Source organism: Phyllobates terribilis, unplaced genomic scaffold (genome assembly GCF_046119375.1).
Source record: "Phyllobates terribilis strain yellow unplaced genomic scaffold, ASM4611937v1 Scaffold_5__5_contigs__length_657084704, whole genome shotgun sequence".
NCBI classification, from domain to species: domain Eukaryota; kingdom Metazoa; phylum Chordata; class Amphibia; order Anura; family Dendrobatidae; genus Phyllobates; species Phyllobates terribilis.
Genome location: NW_027362765.1, coordinates 93494924 through 93517882, shown reverse-complemented (window position 1 = coordinate 93517882; position 22959 = coordinate 93494924). Strand labels below are relative to the sequence as shown.

The 22959-nt window shown below is 46.1% G+C and overlaps 1 protein-coding gene across 1 annotated transcript in view; it reads left to right on the top strand.

Moving 5' to 3' along the window:
• Positions 1 to 7905: 7905 nt before the first annotated feature.
• CDC42EP4 (CDC42 effector protein 4) overlaps positions 7906 to 22959 on the top strand; it is a 35223-nt gene continuing 20169 nt past the window's right edge. The window contains exon 1 of the mRNA XM_073682546.1: positions 7906 to 8063. The gene's annotated coding sequence lies outside the window, so the exon portion shown is untranslated. The remainder of the gene's footprint in view (positions 8064 to 22959) is intronic.

Here is a 22959-nt window from a genome sequence, read left to right as displayed (position 1 = left end):
CGGGGAGTTCAACTTCTTCCAGTTCCCCTGGATCTTCCCCTACGTCCGGTAGGTTTGGCATTCTGGACAAGGCATCCGCGTTGGTATTGGAGCATCCTGCCCGGTATTTGATCGTGAACTCATAGTTGGACAGGCGGGCCATCCATCTCTGCTCCAGGGCACCGAGTCTTGCAGTGTCCAGGTGTGTCAACGGGTTGTTATCCGTGTACACGGTGAAACGGGAAGAGGCGAGGTAGTGCTTAAAGCGTTCGGTGACTGCCCACACCACTGCCAGGAACTCTAGCTTGAATGAGCTGTAATTCTCAGGGTTTCTTTCAGTGGGTCGCAGTTTTCGGCTGGCGTAAGCAATTACCCGTTCTCTCCCCTGCTGGATCTGGGACAGTACGGCTCCCAGCCCGATGTTACTTGCGTCGGTGTAGAGGATAAAGGGCTGGCTGTAATCCGGGTACGCCAGGATTTCATCCCCCGTGAGGGCCATCTTCAGCTGGCGGAAGGACTCTTCTTCCAGCTTCTCCCATCTGAAGGGCGGCTTCTGGTTCTTGGCCTTCCTGGACTGGCCTATCAGGAGGTCCTGCATAGGAGCTGCCTTTTTGGTGAAACCGGGAATGAATCTTCGGTAGTAGCCTACCAACCCGAGGAACTGCCGCACTTCCTTTACGCTGGAGGGTCTTGGCCATTCCTTAATCGCGGTGATCTTATCAGGGTCGGGGGCCACTCCGTCAGCACTCACCACGTGTCCCAGGTACTGCACTTTTGGTTTTAGCAGGTGACACTTCGACGGTTTCACCTTCAGACCGTAGTTTGCCAGGGCTTCAAACACTTCCGCCAGGTGTTTCAGGTGGTCCTCGTAGGTTTTGGAATAAACTATAACATCGTCCAGGTACAGCAGGACCGTCTCAAAGTTCCGGTGTCCCAGACAGCATTCCATCAATCGTTGGAAGGTTCCTGGTGCGTTGCAGAGTCCGAACGGCATGCAGGTAAACTCGCTAAGTCCCATCGGGGTGGTGAATGCGGTCTTCTCCCGGTCCGCCTCTGCTACAGGAACCTGCCAGTACCCGCTAGTGAGATCCAAAGTGGAGAAGAAGTTAGCAGATTTTAAAGCAGCCAAAGACTCCTCTATCCTTGGTAAGGGGTACGCATCTTTGTGTGTGATACGGTTGATTTTCCGGTAATCTACACACATTCTCATGGTGTTGTCTTTCTTTTTAACCAAGACTAGTGGAGCTGCCCAGGGGCTACAGCTATCCCTGATTACCCCAGCCTCCTTCATGTCTCTAAGCATCCCCTTGGCGGGTTGGTAGTGTGCAGGGGGTACGGGTCGGTATCTCTCCTTTATGGGAGGATGGTTTCCCGTGGGGATGTGGTGTTCTACCCCCTTTACTCGCCCGAAGTCTAGCGGGTGTTTACTAAACACTCTCTCGTACTCTCGAACCACCCGATAGACTCCCTGTTTCTGGTGTGAGGGAGTGGAGTCAGTACCCAAATGCAGTTGCTGACACCAGTCCTCCATTTGTTGCTTAGAGCCGTTACCTTCCTCTGGATGAGATGGAGACAAGGGTTCCACGGACTGTACAGAATTTTGGTTGATGGTATACAATTTGGCTAGCGTAGCATACCGGGGCAGGTACACTTCCCTCTTCCCGATATTTATTATGCGAACGGGCACCCTCCCATGGCGTACATCAACCACCCCCCGTGCTGTCAAAATGGTGGGCCTACTGTCTGAGTAGACGGGTTCTACCATTGCTTGGTAGTCTCTACCTCTGAGACCAATAGCTGCCCGGCACCAAATCATCATCTCACTTTTTGGGGGCATGGCAATAGGGAAAGGGTCACACATCCTCACGCTACCAATCTCACCACCGGAGAGTTCCACCAGTTGCCGTCGCATCAGTGCCCGGATCTCTTTTTGGAGCACTCGCTGCTGGCCGGAGCTGGCGTTCTTGGCAACCTGCTGTAAAATAAGAATCACCTCTGCAAGACAATTTTCAATCACATTAGTTCCTAGAGTTATCTTTGGGTGACTCTCGCGCTTGTCAATGTCCACAATGATCAGTCCCTGTGCTGCCAGTTCGACTTTACCGATTTTAATGGTCATCTCTTTAAATCCGATCTGTGGCACGGGCTGACCATTGCTGGCGATGATACTCAAGTCGTCGTCTGGGTAGCGGGTTATATCCGAGTCATTCCAGTACTGCTTGAAGAGCACGTACGGGATGGTGGTGACCTGTGACCCGGTGTCAAGTAGGGCACTCATAGGAATGCCATCCAGTACTACAGGCAAGACTGGACGTCCTCCCACGTATTTGTCAAGCCAGTTCGATGGGCCTGGTGATCTTATTCCTAGGGGTTGGCCCTCTACCCCAGGTTGTGCCAGTTTTAAAGGACAGTACCTTGCCATATGTCCGGGTTGATTGCAGCGGCGGCAGATGGGTTGTCCGTCCTCGTTGTATCGGTCGCTGGGTCTTCCTCTGGCCGGTGGGGTCCTCCTTGGTCGGCGCCACGGGATATCCTCCGGTCCGGATGCCAGCTGGAGTAGAAACCTGTAAAGACTGCACAGTTCGGGTTAGCGCGGCAACGCTTTTAGTTAGCTCTTGGACCTGATGGTGCAGGTCTGTAGCCGGGTCATTCTTTAAAGCCTGCGCATCAGCTCCCACAGGCCCTGCCGACAAGGGCGCCGTCTCCTGGTGGTAAGTGGTAGCAGGGCGTTTGTGGGTCACAGCGCCACCTGGTGCCGGCTCTCGGAGCACCCGGATGGCTCTGTCCTTGAACTGTGCAAAGTCCAGGTCAGGGTCCTGTAAGGCCATTGCCCGCAACTGGGTTCGGTGGGTATTGCACAGTAGACCCTCAATAAATTGTTCAGTCAACAGCTTATCTTCATTTCCCACGCTGTCAGAGTCTGCCTGCTTAATGGCTCTCAGGGCCTCTTGTAGGTTTAAAGCATAGTCTCTTATACTCTCATGTGCCCGCTGTTTGCACCCGTAAAATCGAAGCTTTATTTCGGCTGAGGTGCGGGTGTCAAATGTGTCTTTCAGCCGGGCTAGTATCTCTCTGACAGTCCTCTTCCTCCCAGGTGGCCAGGACTTTACCTCCCTTTGGGCTGCCCCTGTTAATTGAGCCACCAGGATGCTCACTTTTTGCTCTTCTGTGAGGGGGTACACCTGGAAGAGGCTATCCAGCCTTTCTCTGAAGTCATTTAGGGTATGTGACTCCCCTGAGTACTGGGGTAGCCAGGCTGCCCCCGGGATATAGGGCATGGTGAAAGGCATGACCGCAGCAGCGGTGGTGCTGGCGGTGGCTGTGGCAATGAAGCTCTCCTCCGTATCCGACATCCTCCTCCCCCCTAGTGGACCGTGGCCTACCTTGCGATGATTCTCTTCCGTAGGCCGCGGCTCCGCAGTGGATCGTCAGGGTTGAGGACCTTCCGTCGCGCTCCTGTGACGTCGGCGTCTGCTGGGCTCCTTCCAGGTCCTTACGCAACGTCCGGACGTGAGGCGGGGCTTCAGTTCTCGCGCGCTTTCGGAGTCCACGCCCCTCTTCTTCCCGCGCGGCGTCCTCAAGATGGCGTCCAACGGCGGGAAAACTCCACGGATGGCGGGAAGAAGGCAGAAGATGGCGTCGGATGGCGGGAAAACTCCACGGATGGCGGGAATCTTCACCACAGATAAGTTTATCAGTCTTTTTCAGGCGCGCAGTACCCGGTGGTTGCGGGCACGGAATCCTGCCGACTACGCCAAAAGTTGACGTGCCCCCTGGGCCATGTTTGGGGAATACCCGGAGCCGGATCCGTTGGGGGTGGTAGTCCTCGTGGCGGTGACCCGGTCCGTGCCCAGGGTGTCAAACTAAGTGGCGATGTTTTTAGTGGCAGATGTGATATTGTTCGACTACGCCACCCGTTGAATGCGGTTATGAAACCGCCGCTGCAGGGCAGACCGCTGAGGCCGGTGGTACGGTTGTGCAGCGTGGATAGTATAACCCCCAACGGGAGGGGTATGGCCTCAGGGCAGCGGACGTGGATGATGGGGATGGTAGAATTGCACGCAGGCACCAGGAACCACTCAGAGACGGTGCGGTGTAGTTCAGGGTCTTTACTGGTGACAAAGATAGACCCTCCCGGGAGTACTGGCTAGCGGTCGGGGTCTGGTCAGTCCGTGAGCAGACAGGATCTCCCCTGGCCAGGCGGAGTTGTAGGCCTCCCCAACTAACTGTACTCTTCTTGGCTACCTTGCTAGAAGCGGGTAAAAGTAGCCCACGTCCCTGAGTGTACCGTGTGGTGCTCACCCGTATGGCCGGTGACTCGTGGCCTTCTGGTAGCCTCCGCTCCACGACGGCGGTGCTGGTCCCTTGCGTGTGACCGTGCCTTCGGGTTTCTTGGCCAGAGGACCTGAAATCCCCTGCCGGTCGATTTCTGCTGCTGGGTATGGAACAGTCCCCACAGCCTCGGACTCCGTGTCCGGTGAGATCTCTTCAGCCAAGGCGAGCTATCTAGCTTCCAGCCTCTGGCACTCACTCCTGCTCCTACAGAGCTCCTGTTGTCACTTTCCCTGCAACTGCTCCACACCAGACCAGACTGTGTCTCTGTCTCTGTCTGTGTTCTTGTTCTTTTTCTAACCCCACCTCAGCCCCAGTTTATATAGGGGAAGTTCTTCCCCTCCCAGGACTGGGCAGGAGGTGTGGCATGCTTAGGATTCCTGACCAGGAGACCTCCCACCTGCTCGCAGACGTAATATTGCTATTACTGTGGTAACCAGACCCCTGGGGTTCCACACAGGCATCACCTCTCCTTCTTTGGGCTTTTCACACTGTTTTTTTTAATAATGATTTAAAAGCTGATTTTGCTACAAATACATAAAATAAAAAATGCTTCAAATACTCTTTGAGAAAGCTACTGTTAGTTTTACTGTGAAATGTTCAAAATAATGTGGAAAAACAGCACTAAAAAGGAGCTTTTCCCATTAAAGTCTGTTGGAAACTCATTCAAAAGGTATTTGATGTGGATTAAGGAGCAGCATCCAGGGGCAGACATATCGCCGGTGCAGCTGCATCAGGGCCCAGATGTGGGGGGGGCTCCGCTGGCACCAGCGACTATTTCCGAGGACGCACATTCAGTTGAAATGTATTGGGGCTCAGAGAACCTGCCGGATCACTGCCCTGCAATAGCTGCCACCGGCCTATCAGAGGCCAGCAGCTGATATCGGCGTTCCCGTGACTGGGGATGCATAGCAGCGACATCATGCTCAATGTTGTGGATGCCAAAGTCAGCTGCCGGTTCTCGTGCCGGCTATAGAAGAGGACCCGCGTGGCGTGGGAGCGTGGGGGAAGGCAAGTAACATCATTTGTTTTGAATGTATTATTACAAAACAGGGCACATAGGATGGGGCATATTATATCAGGATGGGGGACATTATACCAGGATGAGTGACAGATATACCAGGATGGGTGACATACATACCTGGATGGGGGACACACAATATATACTTGGATGGGGGACATTATACCACGGTGGAGCACATTATATCAGGATGGGCGACATTATACCAGGATGGGGGGCATATATACCTGGATTGGGCACATTATACCAGGATGGGGGACATTATACCAGGATGGGGCACATCATACCAGGATGGGGCACATACATACCTGGATGGGGCACATACATACCTGGATGGGGCACATACATACCTGGATGGGGGACATACAGTATATACTTGGATGGGGGACATTATACCAGGGATGGGGCACATTATACCATGATGGAGCACATTATACCAGGATGGGGGGGCATATATACCTGGATTGGGCATATTATACCAGGATGGGGGACATTATACCAGCATGTGGGACATTATACCAGCATGGGGGACATAATACCAGCATGGGGGACATAATACCAGCATGGGGGAGATAATACCAGGATGGGGGACATACATACCTGGATGGGGGACATACATACCTGGATGGGGGACATACATACCTGGATGGGGGACATACATACCTGGATGGGGGACATACATACCTGGATGGGGGACACACAGTATATACTTGGATGGGGGACATTATACCAGAATGAGGGACATTATACCACGATGGAGCACATTATATCAGGATGGGCGACATTATACCAGGATGGGGGGCATATATACCTGGATTGGGCACATTATACCAGGATGGGGCACATCATACCTGGATGGGGGACATACATACCTGGATGGGGGACATACATACCTGGATGGGGGACATACATACCTGGATGGGGGACATACATACCTGGATGGGGGACATACAGTATATACTTGGATGGGGGACATTATACCAGGATGTGGGACATTATACCAGCATGGGGGACAATATACCAGGATGGGGGACATATATACCAGGATGGGGGACATATATACCAGGATGGTGACATATCTACCTGGTTGAGGCACATTATACCAGGATGGGGGACATATATACCTGGATAGGGCACATTAATATCAGGATGAGGCATATTAAACTAGGATATGGGACATTATACCAGGATGGGATCCGGAGCATACATAACAGATTGGGGGACATTATAACGGGAAGGGGCACATTATACCTGGAAAGGGACCAGGATGGGGGACATTATGCCAAGAATGATGTCAGGTTGGGAGACATTATCCCAGGAAGGGGCCCAGTATGGGGGACATTATTACAGAAAGGGTCTCCCTTATTATGTACCATCCTCTCTAGTTATGTATGGGGTGGTAACTTACTATATAGCATCCTCTGTTATGTACAGTGCTGTCCCATTACTATATAGTATTATCTTGCTATATATAGCACCATCCCTTATATAGCATATTCTCATTATTTTTGTTATTCACATAGCCCTCTTTTTATTACATAGTCCTCTCTTGATAGATATAAAATGACTGCAGGTGGAGCAGCATCTGACCAGGAGACAAGTCCATCAGCCGTCTCCATCAGAAAAGAAACTTTCCCATGCTCCATCAGCAGTCATTTCATTACATATCTAACAAGAGAGGACAGTATGTAATAAAGAACAGGACAGTATACATAACAAAACTAACAAGAGGATCCAATATGTAAGTGACGGCGCTGTACATAACAAGAGAGGGCAATGTGTAATAAGGAATGGTAATATACATAACAAAAGACTATGTAGCAGGGCAGCACAGTGGCTCAAGGACAACATCTGCAAGGAGTTTGTATGTTCTCCCCTTGTTTGCGTGGGTTTACTGATAGGGAATTTAGATTCTGAGCCCCAATGGGAACAGTAATTATAATGTCTGTAAAGAGCTGTGGAATATGATGGCGCTATATAGGTGAGTAAAATAAATAAATAATAGATATATATGTATTTATAGCTTGGTTGCCAAGAAGGGAGGGAGACCAAACACATTTCTTGCACAGGGGCCCAAAGCTGTCAGTGTCCGCTCCTGGCAGAATCTATTTCTAAATCCTCATCAAAAAACTCATGAGAGGCCTGATTTTTGAAGATCAGAGTCCTGCAAGTAGAATTTGTACCGATCAGACATTTATGGTATATACTTCCAATATGCCACTACTAATGTCACAGTAGAGAATACCCCTGTATTTTTTTATGTGGCCCCCAGATTATTTCAGTATGACAATGTGGCCCTTGGATCAAAAAAGGTTGCAAAGCCTGCACGGCACAGTTAGGCCATATCGGCTAAGGTTTAGTCTATTTCAAACTGATCCGTTCACATTGCAGCCGGATCATTGGAGACAATCAGTTTCGATGCAATAGTTTAGTTTGGTAGTTTTTGTTCTTTTGCATTTGTTTTCCGGAGAGCGGAGTAGAGCAACTCCTTTAACTCTAGAAAGTGCTTGTCGGGGAGGGGGCTTGGCTTTGGAGAGGATGGGTTTGGCTTTGTGGAGGGTAGGAGTGGTCTGCATTGTGCTGCAGCTCTTTATGTGAGTGTTGGTACAGTCAGACACACACTGGGGAGATCTGCAGAACTGCGCTGTACGGGCTCCGCACCCTTCTACCACTCCTGGCTCTGCACGCCTCAACCCTTTATTTTTTGGGATTAGGATTAGGGATTTTGGAGGTGAGTGCACTGAGGGGGTCAACGTTTCATTCTTCCCTGTTGTTCCTTTCTTTAGGCTCTTGCAGCCTTCTGGAGGATTGTACGGTGCTGTGGAATATGTTGGTGCTATATAATGGTTATATATGAATTATGTATAGTGAACGGGTTGCATGGCACCGCACACGCGAGTTGTGTCAGCACTGCAGCGGATACAACGATGGGAGTAGTTGGCTGGTAGGCACCGCCTGGATCCCATCTCTGTGCTCTGGATTGTGTGTGTGTTCAAGGGGACACAAAGGCCCGCATCCAAATGACTGCCCCTCATTGTTGGGGAAAGGGGGGTGGCCTCTATGCCCATTCTGTTGGAGGGTCTTTGTGGTAGGTACCGTATTTACTTATGGGATCTCTCTGGCTGTTACCAGTAACTGGTAGGAAGGGGTTAAAGTTGTCACAATAAGTCCTTTGAGTGGCAGCAGAGTTGTGATTTATGCGGTATTAGGGGTTGTGATCTGTACGGAGACATTTAGGAATAATGATGGGGAAAAAAAGGTAAATTATCAGTTCCGTCACCCTTTTCGCAGATATATATCTGTCTGTTTATTCTTCATTCATGAAAGAAACTGCATTTCCCACCAAAATAAATGCTCTGGTTTCATCTCGTTATCAGGTTCTGGGAAAGCTGGGTGACAACCGATATGGCTGCCATAACAGCTGAAAGTTTCCCTGTACGGTTCTGCATGGCTGCTCCACAAAGCACACGTGCCATTCAGGACTCTAGGAAAGCTGAGTGGCTGAAGAGAAAGAGTCCAGGACTCTCTCATAGTTTCTAAACAGTGTGTAGAAAGTTTGTATTTTTAAGCGCATAAAAGATGTAGCAGAGTTGTGTTTGTCATTTCGCACTTCGGGATGGCATAGGGATATACTGTACGTAGGGATAGGGATATACTGTAAATAGGGATATACTGTACCTAGGGATAGGGATATACAGGTTCAGATTGTAAGTATCGCAATTAATGATTGTGAAAGTGGTCACACACACTGCGTATTACGGATCGCAACACGACCACATTCACTCTCATTTGTTGTGATGTAGTGGCGCGATACTACTTACTTATATGGCGCGACCATAAGGTGCCGTGTGTAGCCGTATCCTAAATGAAGGTGTCCAGCTTAGATAACCCCATTTGTTTGAGCAGCTAATAATGTGTGAACCCATCACTTGTGCCCAGTGGTGTAACTTGAAGTTCATGGAAAATTTCCAACAGGGTCCCTAAATATCACTGGTCTGTAAAATATTGTTTTTCTCATGTGGGCCATATGTTCCTTTTGGGCCCCTTTAGGCTCAAGGGCCCGGGTGCGACTTATTCTAGTTACGTCCCTGCGTGTGCCCCATTATAGACATTACTGTGCGAAGGCCCATACACTGTAATTGTGGCCCCTCTGCTACGTGAGGACCCATACCTGTACGTGACTGAGATTTATGCCCAAGGTTGCACTCGTGGGGACTAAAGGGTTACGTTTCTCCTAGTGAAGAGTGACAAGCCAACCCTGGCATGTCAGAGTGAGATTTATAAGCCATGCATGCTCCTCTGGGAAATTGTGGGGATGAAATGACTTTTTTTTTTATACATCAACCCATCTTTTTTTACTGTATCATATAGCTCTGCTTGGTGTCAGTGAATAGAAACATTCTTGTTTGCATCCAGTTGTACAGATTTGGAGTGTTTGCTACAATTGTATCCAGTCTGAAGCAAATATACTAAAGCAATGAAGCAATATGTATCCGGATGGGAAAAACAAGGATGGGGCAGGTGGTGTTTTACCTGTCCGATCCTACAGGGCAAGCCACAGTATAGGGATCATCCCTCCCCCACGTTCATTAACATTACATGCAGGTAATCTGGGATGATGAGGGTGATGGTTGCTGGTTGTCCTGATGTAGAACTTTCTCCATGGTGATGAACCATAACTAGTCAGTGTGGATGACGGTTACAGCAGGTCCCCTCTGGGAATCAGCCATCTGTCACTACAGATGAACAGGATCTGTAATGACACTTAACGGCACATATGGACGGAGGAGTCATGATCCGGAGTGGGGCATATACCTCCTCCATCGGCTTTTCTTTACATCTATGACAATGAGGCGATCATTTACAAACCCACCCTCCCCCACACACACAAAAAAAATGGGTGCATTGGCTGCAATAATTATATACAATTATGGGATACAAAATGATAGGAATTTATAACAGATTACCATGATGTCTTTATCATCGAATGCTGGATTAGTGGAATTTTCCTGCATTTCAATTATAGAATATTCATGGTAAATCATCCACATCAATGAGTCTGGGGGGAATCGCCTTTAGGCCACGGTCACACTATCAGTATTTGGTGAGTTTTTTACCTCAGTATTTATAAGCCAAAACCAGGAGTGGGTGATAAATACAGAAGTGCTGACGTGTTTCTATTATACTTTTCCTCTGATTGTTCCACTCCTGGTTTTGGCTACAAATACTGAGGTAAAAAACTCACCAAATACTGACCATGCGCATGTGGCCTACAAGGCTATGTTCACATGTTGCTTTTTTTGCATTTTTTTTCCTGCTGTCTTGGCAGTAAAAAAGCTGCTTACAAAAAGAGAGTTTTGCTGCAGATTACCGTATATGCATGGTTGCTTTTTTTGCAGCTTTTTTTGCATTTTCTCATTGCTTTCTATGATGCAAAAACGCTGAAAGAATTGACATCCTGCAGTTTTACAATTAAAAGAATAAAAAAAAACAAAAAACAATTGTATGCATGAGATTTCTGGAATCGCATAGGTTTTGCTGGTAGTGTAAAAAGCAGCTTTTAATTGGCATACAGAAAATGCAGCAAAAACAGAATGTGTGAACATAGCCTAAGACCTCATTCACAAGTCAGTTTTTCTCCTTATAAGTGCTATCTAATGTTTTTCCCGGATAACACTCGTATCTATGAAAGTCTATGGGGCTGTTTGCACGTCCGTGATTTTTAACGGACCGAAAAATCATGGAGACATGTTTGATATTGACCCCAGTGTCGGATTAAAATCGGCAGTGCAAGTCTAGGGGTCCGTGAAAAAAAAATGGATGACATGAGACACGGACAGCTAAATAGGAAAAGATAGAGGAACTTACTTTAACTTGGTTTGCTTCTCATCCGAGAAAAACTGATGAAACTTGGACCAAACTCGGATGGTAAAAACGAAGACCGACCAAATTCTGGAAAAAAAAAATACTAAGTTTTCTCGTATGAGAAAAATTACTGACATCTGATTGAGCCCTAATTCAGACAGAAAGCGGAGACATATAGGCATATGGTGAAAAATGTTATCCGCACAGGGTTCCGCTTTTTTGTTGTGGTGGTGGCGGCTTTCTGTATTAGGACACTGTCAGATACCGTAAATGTTGTGACTCCATTGGGAAAAGCATAAAATGGATTAATCCAAAAGGACTGTCCCTTTAATACATAGTTGAGAAAAAGAAATAGAACTGGATTTAGGTTGCTATGCACAGATTTCCCTTTCTTATACAAAGGTCCACACCCCCCCAAAAAAATATGGATGCCGCCTAGTGTGCGTTGTTATATAAAGTGACGCTAGGGGTGTAATAAAACTTCAGGTGAAATAGAACTTTGCTGCCTTTTTCGTAAAGGGTTAAAAAAAAAAAGTATGCCAACCTGACAGGTTAATGGTGCCCTGGATATTATGCTGGGGGCTTTTTCTGGCATATGGACAATTGTACACCTTCAGTACCTGTTGGCTGGTTTGTCCTCTGGACCCTATACACATGCACTCTCAGTTTGGCCGAGCATGCATGTGTTTTCTTTCACTGCAAAAGTTTTGGCCATTGACGCTGAACATGCCTAATCCTTCTTTCGATGGACATCATATATCGGGGGTGGGGGTGTGTGACGTTCCCCCTACACATAAGATAATCAGTTTGCACCTATATGCGGACATATCATTGGTGCAACCTGTGCGGCCGCACAGGGGCCCAAGAGGTAAGGGGGCCACTACTACCTCCAATGCGGGTGCAATTTTGCATTTTTAGGAGCTCTTGAGCTGCAAATGGCCCATATATTGTTTTACACAGGGGCCCTTTTTTGTCTGTGTCCGCCAGTGTGCGGCGCTCAGTGTCCTATAGATGGGAAATCTGTTCAATACACATTAGTATGCATGGACTGGACAATCGCCAGCCTGTATGCTGGTGGTGGAGATGGGCACGGGTGGCGAGTAATATCACATGGCTCTTATTAGGATGACAGAAGAATATTAGGGAATTGTTGTACATGCAGTCTTAGTCAGTGAGTCACATGAGCCACATCTGACACAACCGCTGTGTCTGTGGCATATATACCTGGCATTGCCTGTGATACCAGCCTGGAGAGGGTGCAGGGTGACCTGTGCCGCGCTGACAAGGAATGAACTCTGGAACTGAATGGCCCCGAGGCCCCAGCGTGCTCAGCTCTTTTTGTCCTGGCAGGAGTTATTAGTATGAGCTGGCTCTGTACATGAGAGGACATGACTTATATTATATAAATATCACGTGGCGCGGCCTACGGTGATGTCGGGGGCACAGGATGGCGAGTGAACCTATACGGATATGTTACTGCAATCACATATATAATTGGCGGTCTGATACCACAGCAGAAAACAGCAGGGAATTGCTCTGCATGCAGTGGTCTCATATTATACCCCTCATGGTGAAATCTTCTGTAAGCCTGTACTGTATTTTGCATCTATTAAGTTCTCTGCTTGCTCACAATCAATGGGAGAATTCTCATTGACACATCCAAAGCTAGCCAGACACATTCATTTGGCAAACAGCGCTCTTCCCTATCGGCCAGGTTTTACAGGGAACCTGACAGCGGATCATGCTGCCGATCAATGGGCAGCGTGCATCAGAACGTGGATGCATATATGTTTAACTCTAAAAAACATACTTTAAAAGCTGTCGGGGACCGAGCTGTACAGGAGACTAGTCGGACAGGCGGGTCCCCAGTGGAATCTCCTGCCCACTGCCAGTGATTGACAAGTCTCTTCCTGTGTGCGCTTGTACAGAGAGACCTCTAAGCTCAAGGGCAGCAAGTGGGGAGAAGCTGCCAGGGACCTGCCTGTCCGACTAGTCTTCCGTGCGGCTCAGTTTTTAAACCATGTTTTATGCCGCAGCATTACATAGTTAGATCGTGGCGGCATGATTTCCGCCATATATAGTTATATGAAAAAGTTTGGGCACCCCTATTAATCTTAAGCTTAATGTTTTATAAAAATTGGTGTTTTTGCAACAGCTATTTCAGTTTGATATATGTAATAACTGTTGGACACAGTAATGTTTCTGCCTTGAAATGAGGTTTATTGTACTAACAGAAAATGTGCAATCTGCATTCAAACTAAATTTGACAGGTGCATAAGTATGGGCACCCTTATCATTTTCTTGTTTTAAATACTCCTACCTACTTTTTACTGACTTACTAAAGCACTTTTTTTGGTTTTGTAACCTCATTGAGCTTTGAACTTCATAGCCAGGTGTATGCAATCATGAGAAAAGCTACTTAAAGTGGACACTTGCAAGTTGTTCTCCTGTTTGAATCTCCTCTGAAGAGTGGCATCATGGGCTCCTCAAAACAACTGTCAAATGATCTGAAAACAAAGATTATTCAACATAGTTGTTCAGGGGAAGGATACAAAAAGCTGTCTCAGAGATTTAACCTGTCAGTTTCCACTGTGAGGAACATAGTAAGGAAATGGAAGAACACAGGGACAGTTCTTGTTAAGGCCAGAAGTGGCAGGTCAAGAAAAACATCAGAAAGGCAGAGAAGAAGAATGGTGAGATCAGTTAAGGACAATCCTCAGACCACCTCCAGAGAGCTGCAGCATCAACTTGCTGCAGATGGTGTCACTGTGCATTGGTCAACTATACAACACACTTTGCACAAGGAGAAGCTGTATGGGAGAGTGATGCGAAAGAAGCCGTTTCTGCAAGCACGCCACAAACAGAGTCGGCTGAGGTATGCAAAAGCACATTTGGAGAAGCCAATTTCTTTTTGGAAGAAGGTCCTGTGGACTGATGAAACCAAGATTGAGTTGTTTGGTCATACAAAAAGGCGTTATGCATGGCGGCAAAAAAACACAGCATTCGAAGAAAAACACTTGCTACCCACAGTAAAATTTGGTGGAGGTTCCATCATGCTTTGTGGCTGTGTGGCCAATGCCGGCACCGGGAATCTTGTTAAAGTTGAGGGACGCATGGATTCCACTCAGTATCAGCAGATTCTTGACAATAATGTTCAAGAATCAGTGACAAAGTTGAAGTTACGCAGGGGATGGATCTTTCAGCAAGACAATGATCCAAAACACCGCTCCAAATCTACTCAGGCATTCATGTAGAGGAACAATTACAATGTTCTGGAATGGCCATCCCAGTTCCCAGACCTGAATATCATTGAACATCTGTGGGATCATTTGAAGAGGGCTGTCCATGCTCGGCGACCATCAAACTTAACTGAACTGGAATTGTTTTGTAAAGAGGAATGGTCAAAAATACCTTCATCCAGGATCCAGGAACTCATTAAAAGCTACAGGAAGCGACTAGAGGCTGTTATTTTTGCAAAAGGAGGATCTACTAAATATTAATGTCACTTTTCTGGTGAGGTGCCCATACTTATGCACCTGTCAAATTTTGTTTGAATGCAGATTGCACATTTTCTGTTAGTACAATAAACCTCATTTCAAGGCAGAAAGATTACTGTGTCCAACAGTTATTACATAGATCAAACTGAAATAGCTGTTGCAAAAACACCAATTTTTATAAAACATTAAGCTTAAGATTAATAGGGGTGCCCAAACTTTTTCATATAACTATGTTTAAATCTGAAACGCTGCAGCATAATACATAGTTTAAAAACCACCGGGGACCGAGGTGCGTGTTTGACTTGTCAGACAGGTGGGTCCCCGTCATCTTCTCCTCGCCTACTGCCCTTGAGTGACAGGTCAAGCACCCGCAGGAAGAGACCTGCCAATCACTGGCAGCGGGCAGTGAGATGCCACTGGGGACCCGCCTGTCCAACTAGTCTCCCATGCGGCTCGGACCCCGGCAGCTTTTAAAGTATGTTTTTCCAGAGTTAAACAGTTAAACATGCATGCAACCACGGTCTGATACACGCCGCCCTTGGATCCGGCAGTATGGATCCGCTGTCAGGTTCCCTTTAGTGTGTTTTCCATGGGGAAAGAGGAAAATGTCGCTGCCAAACATCTCTGGATTTTCTCTACTGATATCTAACAAATCCGGTGTTGATATTCAAACCACCCGATTCCTCTCTCCTCCTGACAGAGGAGTCTGAGGGACCCCTACATATCAGATGTTTGCCTGGTCCTGCCGAAATCTGGGAGTTTCGTCAACTTTCATTCTAATGTATACGGGGGCCTAAATGGGTTATACCCCCCTCTCCCCCCCAAAAACAAAACAAAAAAACCCCGTATCTTCTTATCCGTAGGATAGTCTAACCACTGGGATTCCCAGTGAGCCTGATATCAGTCTTGAATGGATCGAAGATGTGCACGCTCGACCTCCTTTTCATTCATCGTCAATGAGACTGCTGGAAATATCCAAGTACAGCTCTCCGCTTTCTCCTACAATCCCATACACAATGAAAGGAGTGGAGGTTGAGCATGCACATCTTTGCTCCATTCAAGTCCAGGCTGAAGAGCCTTATTCTTGAGGGTTCAAGGGTGCCAATCTTGGGATCGCAGACCCCTAACGTTAAACAAGTTATCCCCTATCCTTATTTTTTTGGGAATAGAGTTGTTACGAATTGATTTGCATGAGTTGGTCCAGTGGCCCCGACAGTGGTCCGTAATGGCTGGATGGGAGCTGTGAAAACCGCCTCTTGCCTGACAACATCCGGAGCCCTTCTTTTGATTAGCCGGCCTGGCGTGATGTCATCGTCGTGGTATGACGCACATGTGACGTCACGCCAAACCGAAGTTCAAAAGAAGAGCCGCGGATGAAGTCAGGTAAGAGGTGGTTGACACTGCTCAAATTCAGCAGTCACAGACCACTGTCAATGGACCAGGTCCTGCAAATCAATTCTTACCAATTCCTTTCACATTGTGGTCTAGTCCACGTTTGTTGGACCCATCGTGGCTTGCATCCGAACCCCCCTCAAAATGGATTTGGACATATGCGCCAACGGGCCAATAAATTATAATGGTGCCGACGGAGTCAACGTGCGCTCTGACGTGCTTCATTTTCGGGCCAGGCGTATATGACTTCTCGAGGCGGACACTCAGACACAATCTACTACGCCTGGGTGTCCGACTTCAGTAGGCGTATACACCCGAAAATGATGCACCACAGAGCACACATTGACTTGGCACCATTATCGTCCATGACCTCATCGGCGCATACGTCCAGATCCCGTTTTGCAGAGAGTTCGGATGCAAGCCACGACAGGGCCGATGAACGTGGACAGGAACGCAATGTTAAAGGAGCCTAACCCTTCAATATTCGCAGCTGAGGGTTTGCTGCAGTTGTATCCAGTCTATATATCTTTTGTGAGCTAAACAGCCTGTACCTGTCTGGCCTTCTGTCTGAGGTTTAGGATAGAAGAAGGTAAAATGATGCTAATGTATAGTCTTAGGTCACAGGCTGCAAAATGACACATTTTAACAAGCTGCGAGGAAAGATTTCTATCCAGTGTAGACTATTCTGAATACAATTATATCCAGCCCTGATAGGGGAAGTCTGGCTTGTACAGGATGTTCCATTCACTGACAGTAGCAGAGGAGCATTTTCTGAAGTTCCCTTGTCTTCTAGGGACTTTCTACTTAATGTACATGTTATGCAATCCTCTTGATGACTCAGTATTAATTCCCCTGTGCAAAGAAACTCCCAGGTGCTGCAATTCAAAGTATTGCTATGACGAGGGCAGAGGTGGAGGAGTTAATTTTATTGCATCCGACTGCCCTTTTGGGTATACCCCGCCATTACGATGAACGGAGAAAGCAGAAGGTTCTGTATGCTGATTAAGCCCCCAAAATGAAAATGGGACTTAATGATTCCCCATCGCTTCCTTTAACTAAGGGGCACTTCATTATCATTGCATCCACCATGGCCCTGCTGAACTACCTTGCCAATTGCAATAGAGGATGGAACTGCCATTTAAGCAATAAAGGGATTCTCAAATTCTAGGATTTATTTAAGAGTCATTAGCATTGGCGCAACTTGAAGTTCATGAGCTCCAATGCAAAATCTCGCAACTATCGTAGGTCATTAAAGGGGTTGTCCAGCCATGGGGTACATGTCTGCAGTCACTCTATGTGACTGCAGACTTGTGAATCCTCAGAGTTCGCACTGTCAGGATTCTCCAGTACCAGAAGCAGGCGCATGACCACAAGTATGTTATTTGCATTCTCCTGGCCACATTCTGACTAGACTGATCACTTGTACTGAGCGAAGCAGCGTTCATCTAGTCGGCTTGTAACTGTATATATGTAAATAACATACTTGCGGTCAAGGGGTTGTCAGGCTTTGGGGTACACGTCTGCAGTCACTCTATGTGACTGCAGACTTGTGAGTCCTCACAGCACACAGTCAGGATTCTCCAGTGCCACCGGGAGTGACATTTGCATATATACGTCACATGCCGACTAGATGGGGGCTGCTTTGGTCAGTACAGTGATAGGTCTAGTCAGAATGTGGCCAGGAGTATGCAAATAACATACTTGCGGCCATGCGCCCGCTTCCAGCACCGGAAAATCCTGACAATGCGCACTGTGAGGATTCACAAGTCTGCAGTCATATAGAGACTGAAGACTTGTACCCCAAGGCCGGACAACCCCTTTAAAGGGTAGGCTCACACGACCGTTTTCTCAACAGTCCGATTACTCTGATCACAGTTGGATCAGAGTGGCATCCGTTTTTCTCGAATGTGGAAAGAAAAAAAAAAGTTTCTCCACTTTGTCTATTCTGTCAGTCCATGAAAATCAGACCGCACTAAGGTGTCAAACAATTTTTTTTTTCACAGACCCATAGACTTGCATTGCAGATTTTGATCCGACACTTGAATCGAAATGGGACATGTCTCCGATTTTTTTTTCCGCTGACCACTCGGTCCGAGGAAAAAAACTTAAAATGTGCACAGACCCATAGAATATCACAGGTACGAGCGTTGTCAATGAAAACCACAGATAGGACTCGTCCGAGAAATTTGGTTGTGTGCTCGAACCCTAATAGTAATAGTCTTTTCATATGGACCAAAGGGAGCTTTAGGGCCCCACTAGTCTCCAGGGCCCAGATTTGATTGCAACCCCCTGTGCTTATTACAGTTATACCCCTGGTTATTAGACAATGCAGCAAGCAATGGAGTAGCAGCGGGCGTTTTTTTCGCCATTAGAAAGTTCACGGAATAATACAGATTTAACAAGGAAACTGCAAATTAGTAGAGGAAGGTTCAGTTACTAATGAAATGCGATGTCTGTTAACCCCTTCCTATGACTGAAGCGTCAAGAATTTTGCCAGAGGAAAGAGGATGCTTTGTTGAAGTGAGCAAAGAGCGGGTTAAAAGTCCCTGACTTTACTGACAAAGTAGAAAAACAATTTCAAGCAAAAAAAAAAAATATTACGTCATTGCAACACATATAGATCGAGTCCGCTGTTCACATATAGAGAATCTAAATAACAACTGTAAATATATGACATTACTTAGGTTTTAATTTGTATTGTAGTCCAGGGCTGCATTCCTAATCTTGTGGGCTTCTGAGATCAAATCTCCCAGCATTTCCTCATTCTTTATCTGCAGGGTGCCTGCTCTGGTGATTTACCAAGTGTGATCTATATGTAAAGCACTGTAAGCTTGTAGACAGTTTATTATGATGACCTATAGCACTGTGAGTACAGTACTGGAGTATAATACAGGATGTAACTCAGGATCAGTACAGGATAAGTAATGTATGTACACAGTGACTCCACCAGCAGAATAGTGAGTGCAGCTCTGGAGTATAATACAAGATGTAACTCAGGATCAGTACAGGATAAGTAATGTAATGTATGTACACAGTGACTGCACCAGCAGAATAGTGAGTGCAGCTCTGGAGTATAATACAGGATGTAACTCAGGATCAGTACAGGATAAGTAATGTAATGTATGTACACAGTGACTGCACCAGCAGAATAGTGAGTACAGCTCTGGAGTATAATACAGGAGGTAACTCAGGATCAGTACAGGATAAGTAATGTAATGTATGTACACAGTGACTGCACCAGCAGAATAGTGAGTGCAGCTCTGGAGTATAATACAAGATGTAACTCAGGATCAGTACAGGATAAGTAATGTATGTACACAGTGACTGCACCAGCAGAATAGTGAATGCAGCTCTGGAGTATAATACAAGATGTAACTCAGGATCAGTACAGGATAAGTAATGTATGTACACAGTGACTGCACCAGCAGAATAGTGAGTGCAGCTCTGGAGTATAATACAGGATGTAACTCAGGATCAGTACAGGATAAGTAATGTATGTACACAGTGACTCCACCAGCAGAATAGTGAGTGCAGCTCTGGAGTATAATACAGGATGTAACTCAGGATCAGTACAGGATAAGTAATGTAATGTATGTACACAGTGACTGCACCAGCAGAATAGTGAGTGCTGCTCTGAAGTATAATACAGGATGTAACTCAGGATCAGTACAGGATAAGTAATGTAATGTATGTACACAGTGACTGCACCAGCAGAATAGTGAGTGCAGCTCTGGAGTATAATACAGGATGTAACTCAGGATCAGTACCGGATAAGTAATGTAATGTATGTACACAGTGACTGCACCAGCAGAATAGTGAGTGCAGCTCTGGAGTATAATACAAGATGTAACTCAGGATCAGTACAGGATAAGTAATGTATGTACACAGTGACTGCACCAGCAGAATAGTGAATGCAGCTCTGGAGTATAATACAAGATGTAACTCAGGATCAGTACAGGATAAGTAATGTATGTACACAGTGACTGCACCAGCAGAATAGTGAGTGCAGCTCTGGAGTATAATACAGGATGTAACTCAGGATCAGTACAGGATAAGTAATGTATGTACACAGTGACTCCACCAGCAGAATAGTGAGTGCAGCTCTGGAGTATAATACAGGATGTAACTCAGGGTCAGTACAGGATAAGTAATGTAATGTATGTACACAGTGACTTCACCAGCAGAATAGTGAGTGCAGCTCTGGGGTGTAATACAGGATGTAACTCAGGATCAGTACAGGATAAGTAATGTAATGTATGTACACAGTGACTGCACCAGCAGAATAGTAAGTGCAGCTCTGGAGTATAATACAGGAAATAACTCAGGATCAGTACAGGATAAGTAATGTAATGTATGTACACAGTGAATCCACCAGCAGAATAGTGAGTGCAGCTCTGGAGTATAATACAGGATGTAACTCAGGATCAGTACAGGATAAGTAATGTAATGTATGTACACAGTGACTGCACCAGCAGGATAGTGAGTGCAGCTCTGGAGTATAATACAGGATGTAACTCAGGATCAGTACAGGATAAGTAATGTAATGTATGTACACAGTGACTGCACCAGCAGAATAGTGAGTGCAGCTCTGGGGTATAATACAGGATGTAACTCAGGATCAGTTCAGGATAAGTAATGTAATGTATGTACACAGTGACTGCACCTGCAGAATAGTGAATGCAGCTCTGGAGTATAATACAAGATGTAACTCAGGATCAGTACAAGATAAGTAATGTAATGTATGTACACAGTGACTGCACCAGCAGAATAGTGAGTACAGATCTGGAGTATAATACAGGATGTAACTCAGGATCAGTACAGGATAAGTAATGTAATGTATGTACACAGTGACTGCACCAGCAGAATAGTGAGTGCAGCTCTGGGGTATAATACAGGATGTAACTCAGGATCAGTGCAGGATAAGTAATGTAATGTATGTACACAGTGACTGCACCAGCAGAATAGTGAGTGCAGCTCTGGGGTATAATACAGGATGTAACTCAGGATCAGTACAGGATAAGTAATGTAATGTATGTACACAGTGACTGCACCAGCAGAATAGTGAGTGCAGCTCTGGAGTATAATACAGGATGTAACTCATGATCAGTACAGGATAAGTAATGTAATATATATACACAGTGACTCCACCAGCAGAATAGTGAGTGCAGCTCTGGAGTATAATAAAGGATGTAACTCAGGATCAGTACAGGATAAGTAATGTAATGTATGTACACAGTGACTGCACCAGCAGAATAGTGAGTGCAGCTCTGGAGTATAATACAGGATGTAACTCAGGATCAGTACAGGATAAGTAATGTAATGTATGTACACAGTGACTCCACCAGCAGAATAGTGAGTGCAGCTCTGGAGTATAATACAGGATGTAAATCAGGATCAGTACAGGATAAGTAATGTAATGTATGTACACAGTGACTCCTCCAACAGAATAGTGAGTGCAGCTCTGGAGTATTATACAGGATGTAAATCAGGATCAGTACTGGATATGTAATGTATTGTATGTACACAGTGACTCCTCCAACAGAATAGTGAGTGCAGCTCTGGAGTATTATACAGGATGTAACTCAGGATCAGTACAGGATAAGTAATGTAATGTATGTACACAGTGACTGCACCAGCAGGATAGTGAGTGCAGCTCTGGAGTATTATACAGGATGTAACTCAGGATCAGTACAGGATATGTAATGTAATGTATGTACACAGTGACTGCACCAGCAGAATAGTGAGTGCAGCTTTGGAGTATAATACAGTGTAACTCAGGATCAGTACAGGATAAGTAATGTAATGAATATACACAGTGACTCCACCAACAGAATAGTGAGTGCAGCTCTGGAGTAGAATACTGGATGTAACTCAGGATCAGTACAGGATAAGTAATATAATGTATGTACACAGTGACCCCACCAGCAGAATAGTGAGTGCAGCTCTGGCGTATAATACAGGATGTAACTCAGGATCAGTACAGGATAAGTAATGTAATGAATATACACAGTGACTCCACCAACAGAATAGTGAGTGCAGCTCTGGAGTATAATACAGGATGTAACTCAGGATCAGTACAGGATAAGTAATGTAATGTATGTACACAGTGACCCCACCAGCAGAATAGTGAGTGCAGCTCTGGAGTATAATACAGGATGTAACTCAGGATCAGTACAGGATAAGTAATGTAATGTATGTACACAGTGACTCCACCAGCAGAATAGTGAGTGCAGCTCTGGAGTATAATACAGGATGTAACTCAGGATCAGTACAGGATAAGTAATGTAATGTATGTACACAGTGACTGCACCAGTAGAATAGTGAGTGCAGCTCTGGAGTATAATACAGGATGTAACTCAGGATCAGTACAGGATAAGTAATGTAATGTATGTACACAATGCCTGCACCAGCAGCATAGTCAGTGCAGCTCTGGAGTATATTACAGGATGTAACTCAGGATCAGTACAGGATAAGTAATGTAATGTATGGACACAGTGACTGCACCAGCAGAATAGTGAGTGTAGCTCTGGAGTATAATACAGGATGTAACTCAGGATCAGTACAGGATAAGTAATGTAATGTATGTACACAGTGACTGTACCAGCAGAATAGTGAGTGTAGCTCTGGAGTATAATACAAGATGTAACTCAGGATCAGTACAGGATAAGTAATGTAATGTATGTACACAGTGACTCCACCAGCAGAATAGTGAGTGCAGCTCTGGGGTATAATACAGGATGTAACTCAGGATCGCGATGTAGGACTTGATAGCTTTGTAGGCATATATGAGTGTTGAGTCTGGTTCAGGAGATCTCCAGCAGTCTGGGCATTACGGTCCACACACAGACTATGAATTGCAGACTTGTGAAGCAG